This window comes from Theropithecus gelada, chromosome 20 (assembly GCF_003255815.1).
Source record: "Theropithecus gelada isolate Dixy chromosome 20, Tgel_1.0, whole genome shotgun sequence".
Lineage (NCBI taxonomy): Eukaryota > Metazoa > Chordata > Mammalia > Primates > Cercopithecidae > Theropithecus > Theropithecus gelada.
This window is the reverse complement of record NC_037688.1, coordinates 32955256-32967442: the sequence shown is the minus strand read 5'-3', so window position 1 is coordinate 32967442 and position 12187 is coordinate 32955256. Positions and strand designations below refer to the sequence as shown.

At 41.5% G+C, this 12187-nt stretch overlaps 1 protein-coding gene and 1 pseudogene across 2 annotated transcripts in view; both read left to right on the top strand.

Annotated features, from left to right (window-relative positions):
• CFDP1 (craniofacial development protein 1) overlaps positions 1-12187 on the top strand; it is a 151475-nt gene that overhangs the window by 77673 nt on the left and 61615 nt on the right. The gene's annotated exons all lie outside the window — the stretch shown is intronic.
• LOC112613963 lies at positions 881-1631 on the top strand (annotated as a pseudogene). The gene has a single exon (XR_003117020.1). The product of XR_003117020.1 is annotated as a peptidyl-prolyl cis-trans isomerase A pseudogene (transcript).

Sequence of the window (12187 nt, the reverse complement as noted above, 5' to 3'; positions counted from 1 at the left end):
TCAGCCTCCGAGTAGCTGGGACTACAGGCGCCCGCCACCACGCCCGGCTAGTTTTTTTTTGTATTTTTAGTAGAGACGGGGTTTCACCATGTTAGCCAGGATGGTCTCGATCTCCTGACCTCGTGATCCACCCGCCTCGGCCTCCCAAAGTGCTGGGATTACAGGCTTGAGCCACCGCGCCCGGCCTCCGTAAATATTAATAATCCATTTAGGAGTGTCACGAGAGGGGATGGCAAAATGCTTGTTTTTTTTTTTTTTTTGGGTGCTCAGACTTTCATACATTAAGTCTTTTTACTATTTCAAAGAATTCTTTGTCATTCTTTGGTTGTTACATTTTTCTGTAGAAAAACAAAATAGTATTTTTTTTCTTAAGACCCTACTGGATTTGTCAAACCTGACTCCAGTGCCAGGATAAAGAACATTATACTAACTTAACACTTACTTGTGTCTGAATGAAGTTGGCCAAATGCTTACATCTGTTTCCTGGTGGTGATTCTTTCAGTATTCTCAGTTCACATACCACTGGGTCGTCAGAAGACAAGTATCTGGATTTCAGAGCCAACAGTTTGCTTTTAAGCTGCAAGGCCCTCCATTGCCGTAAGATCTGCCATTGCCATAATAACAAAACCTCAGCTGGAACTTGTGCTGCAGCCATTGAGGTCTGTTCGTAGACCTCCTGCTCTCGCTTCTGGTTCCATGTAATATTGTTTATAAAAAGAATTAGCGTCTGTTCTGTGTAAAACAACACTGGGGCAGAAACTTTGCAGTCAGTAGTAAGAGGGGCCACTGCGAACTACAGTTTCATTGTAAAGCAAATTCTTTTCCCTCTTAGGAAATAGAAATTTAACTTAAGCTTGCTTTTATAACAACCGAAGGGGCTTTGCAGACACTGCCGCCGAGGAAAGTCTTGTATTACTAGCCATGGTCAACCCTACCATGTTCTTCGACATTGCTGTCGACGGCGAGCCCTTGGGCCGCGTCTCCTTTGAGCTGTTTGCAGACAAGGTTCCAAAGACAGCAGAAAATTTTCGTGCTCTGAGCACTGGAGAGAAAGGATTTTGTTATAAGGGTTCCTGCTTTCACAGAATTATTCCAGGGTTTATGTGTCAGGGTGGTGACTTCACACGCCATAATGGCACTGGTGGCAAGTCCATCTACGGGGAGAAATTTGAAGATGAGAACTTCATCCTAAAGCATACAGGTCCTGGCATCTTGTCCATGGCAAATGCTGGACCCAACACAAATGGTTCCCAGTTTTTCATCTGCACTGCCAAGACTGAGTGGTTGGATGGCAAGCATGTGGTCTTTGGCAAAGTGAAAGAAGGCATGAATATTGTGGAGGCCATGGAGCGCTTTGGGTCCAGGAATGGCAAGACCAGCAAGAAGATCACCATTGCTGACTGTGGACAACTCGAATAAGTTTGACTTGTGTTTTATCTTAACCGCCAGACCATTCCTTCTGTAGCTCAGGAGAGCACCCCTCCACCCCATTTGCTCGCAGTATCCTATCCTAGAATCTTTGTGCTCTCGCTGCAGTTCCCTTTGGGTTCCATGTTTTCCTTGTTCTCTCCCATGCCTAGCTAGATTGCAGAGTTAAGTTCATGATTATGAAATAAAAACTAAGTAACAATTGTCAAAAAAAAAAAAAAAAAAACAACTGAAGGAATGAAGAGCAAAGAGTAGTGTTCTAGAGGGTACCTTAACTTACAGCTTGTGTTGTAGGTCAAGATTGGCTGCATTATTATGTTACATGGTTTCTTGAGCTATGGTGAGCATATTTTCCAAACCAAAAATCAACACACCTTTTCTGACAATATTTTTTAAAGTCAAATGTAATTATACATTTAGAAGTAAAATTAAAAGTTGAGACTGTCCAGGAAAACCCAGAACATAGGGATGCCTTGCCTGGAAGACAGGAATTTGACTCCTTAAAGGAGGAGTATGCTGAACTTTAAACTTCACTCCACTGGCCTTTGAGCACAGTGTTGATATCAGCCCTCCTACAGCTGCAGCTGGGCCCCGCCTCTCTGCCCAAAGTAGGATGCAACACCATAGGCCATAGGCAAGACCACTGATCTGTATGGAGACTTGATTTTTAGTATGAAGGATATTTTTTGCCTGGCCTTGAAGACTGTAGGGCAGACATGGAAAAGGAGATGACAGTACTGACCCAGGACTGTCCCATCTGACATATTACCCAATTTGTGTAGATCTTGCAATCTAGGAACTAGCAAGCATTTGATTGCGGGAAAAGCATCTCCCAGTGAATAACTTCATTGAATTCTTGGGTTTTTCTGAGTTCCTTCATTTTGTACAAATGACTTCCTGTAGGTATGGGAATTATTGGTCAAGATAGGCTCTTTTGCTTTGTTTTCCTGAGGCCATGCTTTCAGCTCATGCCATAGCTGCATACTGCAGAATAGGAGAAGGAAGAGAGCGAAAAATAATAAAAAATACTTCTGAAAACAAATACAAGGAAACCTGCGACCCAAAGAGGAAGCAGACATTGAGAAATTCAAAAAGAAACCAGACAAGGAGAGAACATGTTCATGTGTTCAGAGTTGTTTTCTACAGTTTATTTATGGAGGGTACAAGTGCCTTTTGACAGTTCTATTGTGTGTTGTAAAACAACTTTTTTTTATTCTTTGAGCTTTTTACATGGTTATCCCTTTGTAAGTTGATTTTTGTGTTTTTTTGTTTTGTTTTTCTTTTTGAGACAGAGTCTTACTCTGTTGCCCAGGCTGGAGTGCAGCGGCACAATCTCAGCTCACAGCAACCTCCATCTCCCAGGTTCAAGTGATTCTTGTGCCTCAACCTACCGAGTAGCTGAGATTATAGGCGTGCGGCACCATGCTCGGCTAATTATTGTATTTTTAGTATACGTGGGGTTTCACTGTGTTGGCTAGGATGGTCTTGAACTCCTGACTTCAAGTGATCCACCTGCCTCAGCCTCCCAGAGTGCTGGGATTACAGGCATGAGCCACTGCACCCGGCTTTAAGCTTAAACAGTGTCTGGCTTGCCTGGGTGCAGTGACTCATGCCTGTAATCACAGCACTTTGGGAGGCCGAGGCGGGTGGATCACTTGAGGCCAGAAGATCAAGAGCAGCCTGGCCAACCTGGCAAAATCCCATCTCTACCAAAAAATACAAAAATTAGCCGAGCGTGGTGGTGCGCACCTGTATTCGCAGCTACTGCAGAGGCTGAGGCAGGAGAATCACTTGAACCCAGGAGGTGGAGGTTGTAGTAAGCCAAGATCACACCACTACACTCCAGCCTGGGCCACAGAGTAATACCCTGCTTCAGAAAAAAAGAAAAGAAAAGAAAATTGGTGAATGGGTGGAATGTTTGAAAGGATAGCCAAAAATGTGTCTTAACATTGGGTGATGTTTCTAGAGATGGTGTGGAAGATTAACTGCTGTTTCTTACTATTTCTTTTTAAAAAAGAATTCTTATGTGAATCTTTTTAACATCTTACCTGTAATATTTTTATGGTTTGTTTAATGGTCAGTTGTTGAATTTGTCTTGAAAATTAACGTTGCTTAAATATTACATACAAATTAATTTAACGTGGCTTGTTCTTTTAAGCACTTTAAACATCTTAACAGATAAAAATATAAATACAATTATTAATAAGACTTATTCTGTGTGGTTTGGGGTAAACTAGTGGCAGATTTCCAGTTATCTTGATTTTCAACCATTTCTACTAGAAGGGATTTTATTCAGCCACAGAAAGGTTATTGTTATGTATGCTCTGTTTTTGTCTTTAATTTGTGCTCCCATTGGGAGTTACTGAGATGTAAGAAGAGGGCTAGTATTCCTTTCCATGTGCAAAAACCCATTTTAGACCCTCTGGTGCTAAATTATTTTTACAAAATTAGTTTTGTTTCGGTTTCTTTCAGTTAACCATAGTTATTTTCTTTTTGAAGCTCAGATTGTCATAGTTTGGCTAATGGCATTATCTTTGAGCTGATTCCTTTGTCCTTTTGACACTGACTCTGGCAGTCTGAAAAGTATTCTTTTTTTTATTTTTTGAAAAGTATTCTTACTTTCTGGCAGTACTAGAAAATACCAGAATGGTCTTTATTGGTTTTTTTGCCCAAGACATGGAGTCATCTCCCATCTAGGTTCCTGGTTCCTTTAGTGGTAGGTAATATTAGAAACCAAAATCTGGGCTGGGCACAGTGGCTCATGCCTGTAATCCCAGCACTTTTTGGGAGGCCAGGATGGGAGGATTGCTTGAGGCCAGAAGTTCAAGACAGCCTGCCCAACATAGTGAGACCCCCTTCTCTACCAAAATTTTAAAAACGAGCACACGTCTGTAGTCCTAGCTATTGGGAAGGCTGAGGCAGGAGGATCATTTTAGCCCAGGAGTTCAAGGCTGCAGTGAGCTAAGAAGGTGCCACTGCACTCCAAACTTTAGCCTGGGTGACAGAGTGAGACCCTGTCTCAAAAAGAAAAACACACAAAATCTGGGTTCAAGGAAACTCACGAAGAGTGGTGATCAGTAAAACTTCTGTTGTTGCTGTTAAACTAATTTTAGTGACAACTTTATTATTTTTTTAATTACAAGATATTTTCTACATGCAAAAAATATAAATCAGACACCCATGCACTTATTACCCAGCCTTCTTTACATCTCCTTTCATCCCGAAAGAGGAAAGTAACCACCATATTAAATTTTTTATCATTCTCTTCTTCTTCTTCTTCTTTTTTAAGACAGAGTGTTGCTCTGTCACCCAGGCTGGAATTCAGGGGCGCAATCTTGGCTCACTGCAACCTCTGCCTCCTGGGTTCAAGAGATTCTCCTACCTCAGCCTCCCAAGTAGCTGGGATTACAGGTGTGTGCCACCACGCCCAGCTAAATTTTCTATTTTTAGTAGAGATGGGGTTTCACCATGTTAGTCAGGGTGGTCTTGAACTCCTCAAGTGATCCACCCACCTCGGCCTTCCAAAGTGCTGGGATTACAGGCATGAGCCACTGTGCCCGGCCTCTTATTTTCCTTTATAGTTTTTTTTTTCTTTTTTTTACCACTTATGCGAGTACCCCTAGATAGTTGTTATTTGAATTTGCTTGTTTTTGAACTTGAAATAAATGCCATCTCGCAGCATGTATTTTTCTGTGACTTACTTTCCACTTTACGTTATTTTGAGATTTATGTTGATGCAGTAGCACAGTAGCATCCACTGCTTTATTGTAGTTTGTTGTATGAATATGCCACAATTTTTGTGTTTTCCTGCATTATTTCTAGTTTTTTGCTATTGGAAAAATACTGCTGTGGACATTCCCATACATGCTTTTTTGTGCATATGTGTAGGGGTTTCTCCAGGTTGCCATGTTTGCAAAGTGTTTTTACATGAGCCCATAGTAAGAAGTATAGTTTCATCATGACTCCAGTATACCCACACACACTAACCTACACATGACTGAAACAAACATTTTATTATACTTAATGTATAATAAAATGAAATGCAGTACTTAGTGTAATGAGGTAAAAATATAACACTATTTCATTAAAATATGGCTATGATCCTCTAAATTGATTTGGGACCCATTGAGTAACAACCAGCAATGTGCAAAACTACTGTAAGAACGAAGTTGCTGGCTGTAGAATACGTTTAAATGTTAACCTAAAAAGATTATGTTGATTTGTTTTTCAAAGTGGTTGAACTAGTCTTAACCTCAGGTGAGAGTTCCTATTGCCCCGATCCTTGCTGTTGGCAGGCTGTTCTGAGGGTCTCATGGGTATGAAATGGCATGTCCTAGAGTTTGAATTTGTATTTTCCCATTACTAGTTGGATTAGCTAGTGAGGAGACAGGAAGCACAGGTGGTATTACAGTGTAGTGGTAGAGGTACGCACATGGTGTTTGTGAAAACTAGAGATTAAAGCACCTCCCTGATCCTGGGGCAGTCAGGGAGAGTTCTACAAATAAGGGCTTTCAGAAGGTTGCTATAAGAAGGCATTTAGAATTTCAGAAGTCATTTCTGACCTGAGTTCTTCCTAGGTAAAATTCTTTCTACTATTAGAGTATACTGTGGTGTTTATCTAATACAAGGTAAATTGGAACTCTTTTCTTGGATCTTGAGAGAGGTCTTTGAATATCTGTTGAAAATTATGGACTTGCCTCCCAGAAAAATATTGTGCGTGTGTGTGTGTGTGTTTGTGTTTGTGTAAATTTGACATAAAATTTCAGCATGTTCTTGGTCATTCTAGGACCTTCCAGGGAATGGATAGTCAATGAAAAGTTCCCAAGGACTCTTAACAAAAGAGACGGCTATTACTTTGTTATATCTAAGTCTGGGTTATTTACTCTGCTGGCCTGAGACCTCCGCCCCCACACCCCTCAACGTAGTAACCTTCCATAGACATTCCATATGGCCTGCAGCTTTGCATTGGTGGCAGAATTGAGTTGGTGTCCATCATGGGTGCCCAACATAGAGAGCGATGTGTCACAGAGCCATGAGTCACAGAGCTAACATTAGGAATTTGTCACAACCAACAAAAATGAAGCTGGAAGTAACTAGCAAAAGAAAGACCCTAAGACCACCCAAATAGAATAGATGGGATGCTTGTTTTCCCTACATATGAAATGGTAGATTGAACCAATTTTATTTATGTCTTAATGGACAGGTTAATCCAGTAGCCTTGAGGCCTTGGTGACACCTTGGTAACTGATAAGAGTTACGTGGACTCCAGATATACACAACCTAATTTGTCCATGCTACTGATACAGCTAATAGGTGGTTATAATTCCACATGTGAAAATTGATCTTAAAACAAAATTTGTTTATGCTTTCTTTATCTGCCACAAGAATCTTTCAGCTGTTTTCCCTAAGGCTTCTTTTATTCATCTCATGCCAGGTTTTAGAGTCTGTCCCACTGCTTTGGTCCAAGGAACTTTATTCACTACAAGCAGTTTGACTCAATACCCAGTCAGGGCATGACACTTAATTAGATGCAATACTGTCTTCTGAGATGCCCCTAGCTCTTCCCTACCTTCCAGCTGAGTCCACAAGTCTGAAATAAAGCTGTATTATAAGGACTCTTGTGTTCACTTTCTGACATTACCTCCCTCCAGAAGCGATCTTTTGATTTGTTAAGACGTATGTGTGGGTAAGTCACAAAACCAAGTATTCCAATCTCTATTGGGAGTTAAGTGTTTTAACAGGTAGAAAGTATACATGATTCAACCAAGCAGAAAGCTGTTGTCTCTCAGCGGATCATTTTCAGCTTTCTTTGGAGAGTTGCCATTAGCAATGCAAATGTTAAGTTTGATAGCACAACAAATAAAACACTGAAAACTATAGATGTTACTTATAAAACACTGGTACTCAAAGAAATTGGGTTTGGTCAAGAAGACAGTGAAACATTTCCCTGTTGGGCCGGAGGCTGTTATCGTTTTGCTCTGAATTCAAAACCTGCTATGTCTCCAAATTTGCTTAGGGCTGTGATCCTGGAAAATAGAATCTGATAGAAGGCGAGCACTGGTACTTAGTGCAAGGTGGAGGTGATCATGGTTAGGACAATTGCATACAGGTTATGACTACATTGGAGTCTCAGGAAAGATTGGTTTACTGATTTGGCAAATCCGAGGCATGAGTTTTGGGTGGTTCTGTTGTTTTGTCTTATTTTTCCATCCTTTAAGAGTCTTAGGGGAAAACAACATCATTGAATAGACTGACTAAAAATTCAGCACTTAATCTGCTTCACAGCATATTAACCTCTGCAGAGCTTTGCTATTTTGGAACCAGTGGTGTGAATTATTCTCTGTTAATAAGAATCTGGCTTTCTTTTCTTATTGGAAAAGAAGCTCATGTGCATGTTACTCTGACTCAGTAGTTCTCAAACTTTTTGTTCTCAGGATCTCTTTACACTCTTCAATATTATTGACTGGATTATAACTGTTGTTATTTATAGTATAAGAAATTAAAATAAACTAGTATATTTTTAAAATCTAGAATAGCATTGTGATTTTGTAAATTTCTTTAATGTCTGGCTTAATCGAAGGTAGCTGGAGTGTCAGATCTTCTTTTCCATTCAGTCTATTTTAATCAGTTGTTTTGGCTGAATTATATGAAGAAAATTTACTCTCACTCAGATATGTAGTTGGAAAAGGAAGGAGTATTTTAATAGCTGTTTTGATAATTTTGATTATCCTTTAGTGATACTACACCAAAATGTGAACAGTGATGTAACAGCATGCATTCAAAACTACTGGTTACTGGGTTATACAGCTCTTCTAACGTTGACTACTTTCATTAGACCTTCTCAACAAGTCACATTCATTAATATCAGTGCCAATCAGAAACGTCTTTACAGGGAAGCTGTTTAGTTCATGGTGGTAGGCAACAAGTTTTCCAAAATTCTTTTTTTTTTTTTTTTTTTTTGAGACAGAGTCTCGCTCTGTCGCCCGGGCTGGAGTGCAGTGGCCGGATCTCAGCTCACTGCAAGCTCCGCCTCCCGGGTTTACGCCATTCTCCTGCCTCAGCCTCCCAAGTAACTGGGACTACAGGCGCCCGCCATCTCGCCCGGCTAGTTTTTTGTATTTTTTAGTAGAGACGGGGTTTCACCGTGTTCGCCAGGATGGTCTCGATCTTCTGACCTCGTGATCCACCCGTCTCGGCCTCCCAAAGTGCTGGGATTACAGGCTTGAGCCACCGTGCCCGGCAGTTTTCCAAAATTCTAAAGCTCAGAATTTATCACTGCCAACAGATACTGTCAGGTCTTGGACAGACAGACATTGTTCAGTTTCGAGAAAAGAGAAAATGTCTGTCAAATACTTAAGTATGAATAACTATAGTTTATCTGCCAGTTATTTTTTCAGGTAAAAATGGTGTTCATGAGGAAAAGCAGATAATTCAACTTGCAATTCAGTTGTGCAAATGGAGTCCTGGAGACTCCCACTCTTGGCAGAAGTGCTTATGATCACTTTCATTTTCATAAAAAATAGTTACAAGATACCTAGTTAAGAATCAAGATTTAGGCCGGGCGCTCAAGCCTGTAATCCCAGCACTTTGGGAGGCCGAGACGGGCGGATCACGAGGTCAGGAGATCGAGACCATCCTGGCTAACACAGTGAAACCCCGTCTCTACTAAAAAATACAAAAAAACTTAGCCGGGCGAGGTGGCAGGCGCCTGTAGTCCCAGCTACTCGGGAGGCTGAGGCAGGAGAATGGCGTGAACCCGGGAGGCGGAGCTTGCAGTGAGCTGAGATCCGGCCACTGCACTCCAGCCTGGGTGACAGAGCGAGACTCCGTCTCAAAAAAAAAAAAAAAAAAAAAAGAATCAAGATTTAATAAATTACCTCATTTTATGTAAAATATTTATTTTACTTAATAACTTGCTGCTTCATTCTTTTTTTTAATAAAAAACTTTAGAATAATGTTGTATTGAATATCTGAAGAGATTATTATGTCAGAAAAGCTGCTAAAATGACATGGAGAGTTCCCATATGTAGACGTGCCTCATCTGATGGCACTGTGCTTTACTGTGCTTCACAGAGACTCTGTTTCTTACAAATTGAAGGTTTGAGTTGAGCATGTCTACCAGTGCCATTTTTCCAGCAGCTTGTATTCACTTCATGTCTCTGTCCTATTTTGGTAATTCTCATAATATCTCAAATTTTGTCATTATTATTATTATGGCCATCTGCAACCAGTAATCCTTACTGGTACTATTGTAATTGTTTTGGAGCACCATGAGCCACACCCACATAGGATAGCAAACTTAATTGGTAAATGTTGTATTCCCTGAGACAAAACAATATTGAAATTAGGCTAGTTAGTAACCCTACAGTGACCTCTAAGTGTTCAAGTAAAAAGAAGAGTCACATCTCTCACTTTAAATCAAAAGCTAGAAATGATTTAAGGTTAGTGAGAAAAGCATGTTGAAAGCCAAGACAGGCTAAAAGCTAGGCCTCTTGTACCAAACAGTTAGCCAAGTTGTAAATGCAAAAGAAAAGTTACTGAAGGAAGCTAAAAGTGCTACTCCAGTGAACATACAAATGATAAAGTGAAACAGCTTTATTGCTGATCTGAAGACAGTTTGAATGGTCTGAATAAGATCAAACCAACCACACAACATTCCCTTAAGCCAAAGCCTAATTCAGAGTAAGGGCCTAACCCTTCAATTCTGTGAAGGCTGAGGGAGGAGAGAAAGCTGCAGGAGAAAAGTTTGAAGTTAGCAGAGGTTGTTCATGAGATTCTTCCCTTAGAAAGAAGCTGTTTCACCAGCTGCAGGAGCTTACACCTGTAACCCCAGCACTTTGGAAGTCGAGGCAGGTGGATCACTTGAGGTCAGGAGTTTGAGACCAGCCTGGCCAGTATGGTGAAACCCCATCTCTACTAAAGATACAAAAAATTAGCTGGTCATGGTGGCATGTATCTGTAATCCCAGCCACTCAGGATGCTGAGGCAGGAGAATCGCTTGAACTCGGGAGGTGGAGGTTGCGCTGAGCTGAGATTGCGCCACCACACTCCATCCTGGGTGACAGGGTGAGACTTCGTCTCAAAAAAATAAAAACTAGCCGGGCGCGGTGGCTCACGCTTGTAATCCCAGCACTTTGGGAGGCCGAGGCAGGTGGATCACCTGAGGTTGGGAGTTCAAGACCAGCCTGACCAACATGGAGAAACCCTGTCTCTACTAAAAATACAAAATTAGCCGGGGTGGTGGCACATGCCTGTAATCCCAGCTACTCGGGAGGCTGAGGCAGGAGAATCGCTTGAACCCGGGAGGCGGAGGTTGCGGTGAGCCGAGATCACGCCATTGCACTCCAGCCTGGGCAAAAAGAGTGAAACTCTGTCTCAAAAAAAAAAAAAAAAAAAAAAACCTAAAAATAAATAAAGTAATTTTAAAAAAGAAAGAAGCTGTTTCCGGGCTGGTTGAGGTGACTCACGCCTGTAGTCCCAGCACTTTGGGAGGCCAAGGCGGGTGGATCACTTGAGGCAAGAAGTTCAAGACCAGCCTGGCCAACATGGCAAAGCCCATCTCTACTAAAAATACAAAAATTAGCCAGGCATGGTGGCACACGACTGTAGTCCCAGCTACTTGGGAGGCTGAGGCAGGAGAATTGCTTAAACCTGGGAGGCGGAGGTTGCAGTGAGTCGAGATCACACCACTGCACTCCAGCCTGGGCAACAGAGCAAGACTGTGTCTCCAAAAAAAAAAAAAAAAGAAAGAGAGAAAGCAGCTGTTTCCATAACATGGAAGTACAAGATGAAGCAGCAAGTTCTGATGCGGAAGCTGTAGTAAGTTATTCGGAAGATTTAGCTAAGATAATTGATGAAGGTGGCTGCACTACACAACAGATTTTCAGTGTAAATGGAACAGCCTTTTCTTTTTCCTTTCTTCTTCTTACATTTTTTAAACAGCTTTCTATTGGAAGAAGATGCCATCTAGGACTTCTGTTAGCTCGGAAAGAGAAGTTAATGCTTGGCTTCAAAACTTCAACTGATAGGCTGGCTCTCTTGTTAAGGGCTAATGTATCTGGTGACTTTAAGTTGAAGCCAGTGCTCATTTACCATTCTAAAAATCCTAAGACCCTTAAGAATTATAATCTACTCTGTGTTTTTTAAGTGAAACAACAAAACATAGATGACAGCACATCTGTTTCCAGCATAGTTTCCTGAATATTTTAACCCCACTTTTGAGACAGACTGCTCAGACAGAAAGATTCCTTTGAAAATGTTACTGCTCATTGACAATGTACCCAGTCACCCATGTGCTTTGATGGATGTGTACAAGAAGATTAATGTTGTGTTGTTTACTGTTAACATCCATTCTGCAGTCCATGGATCAAGGAGTAATTTCAGCTTTCAAGTGTTACTTGTTTATTTGTTTATTTTCACTCCTGGCAAGCTGTGATGGTCTTACTATGTAAGAAATATATTTAATGGCCGGGCGCGGTGGCTCAAGCCTGTAATCCCAGCACTTTGGGAGGCCGAGACGGGCGGATCACGAGGTCAGGAGTTCGAGACCATCCTGGCTAACACGGTGAAACCCCGTCTCTACTAAAAAATACAAAAAAAAAACTAGCCGGGCGAGGTGGTGGGTGCCTGTAGTCCCAGCTACTCGGGAGGCTGAGGCAGGAGAATGGCGTAAAAACCCGGGAGGCAGAGCTTGCAATGAGCTGAGATCCGGCCACTGCACTCCAGCCTGGGCGACACAGCGAGACTCCGTCTCAAAAAA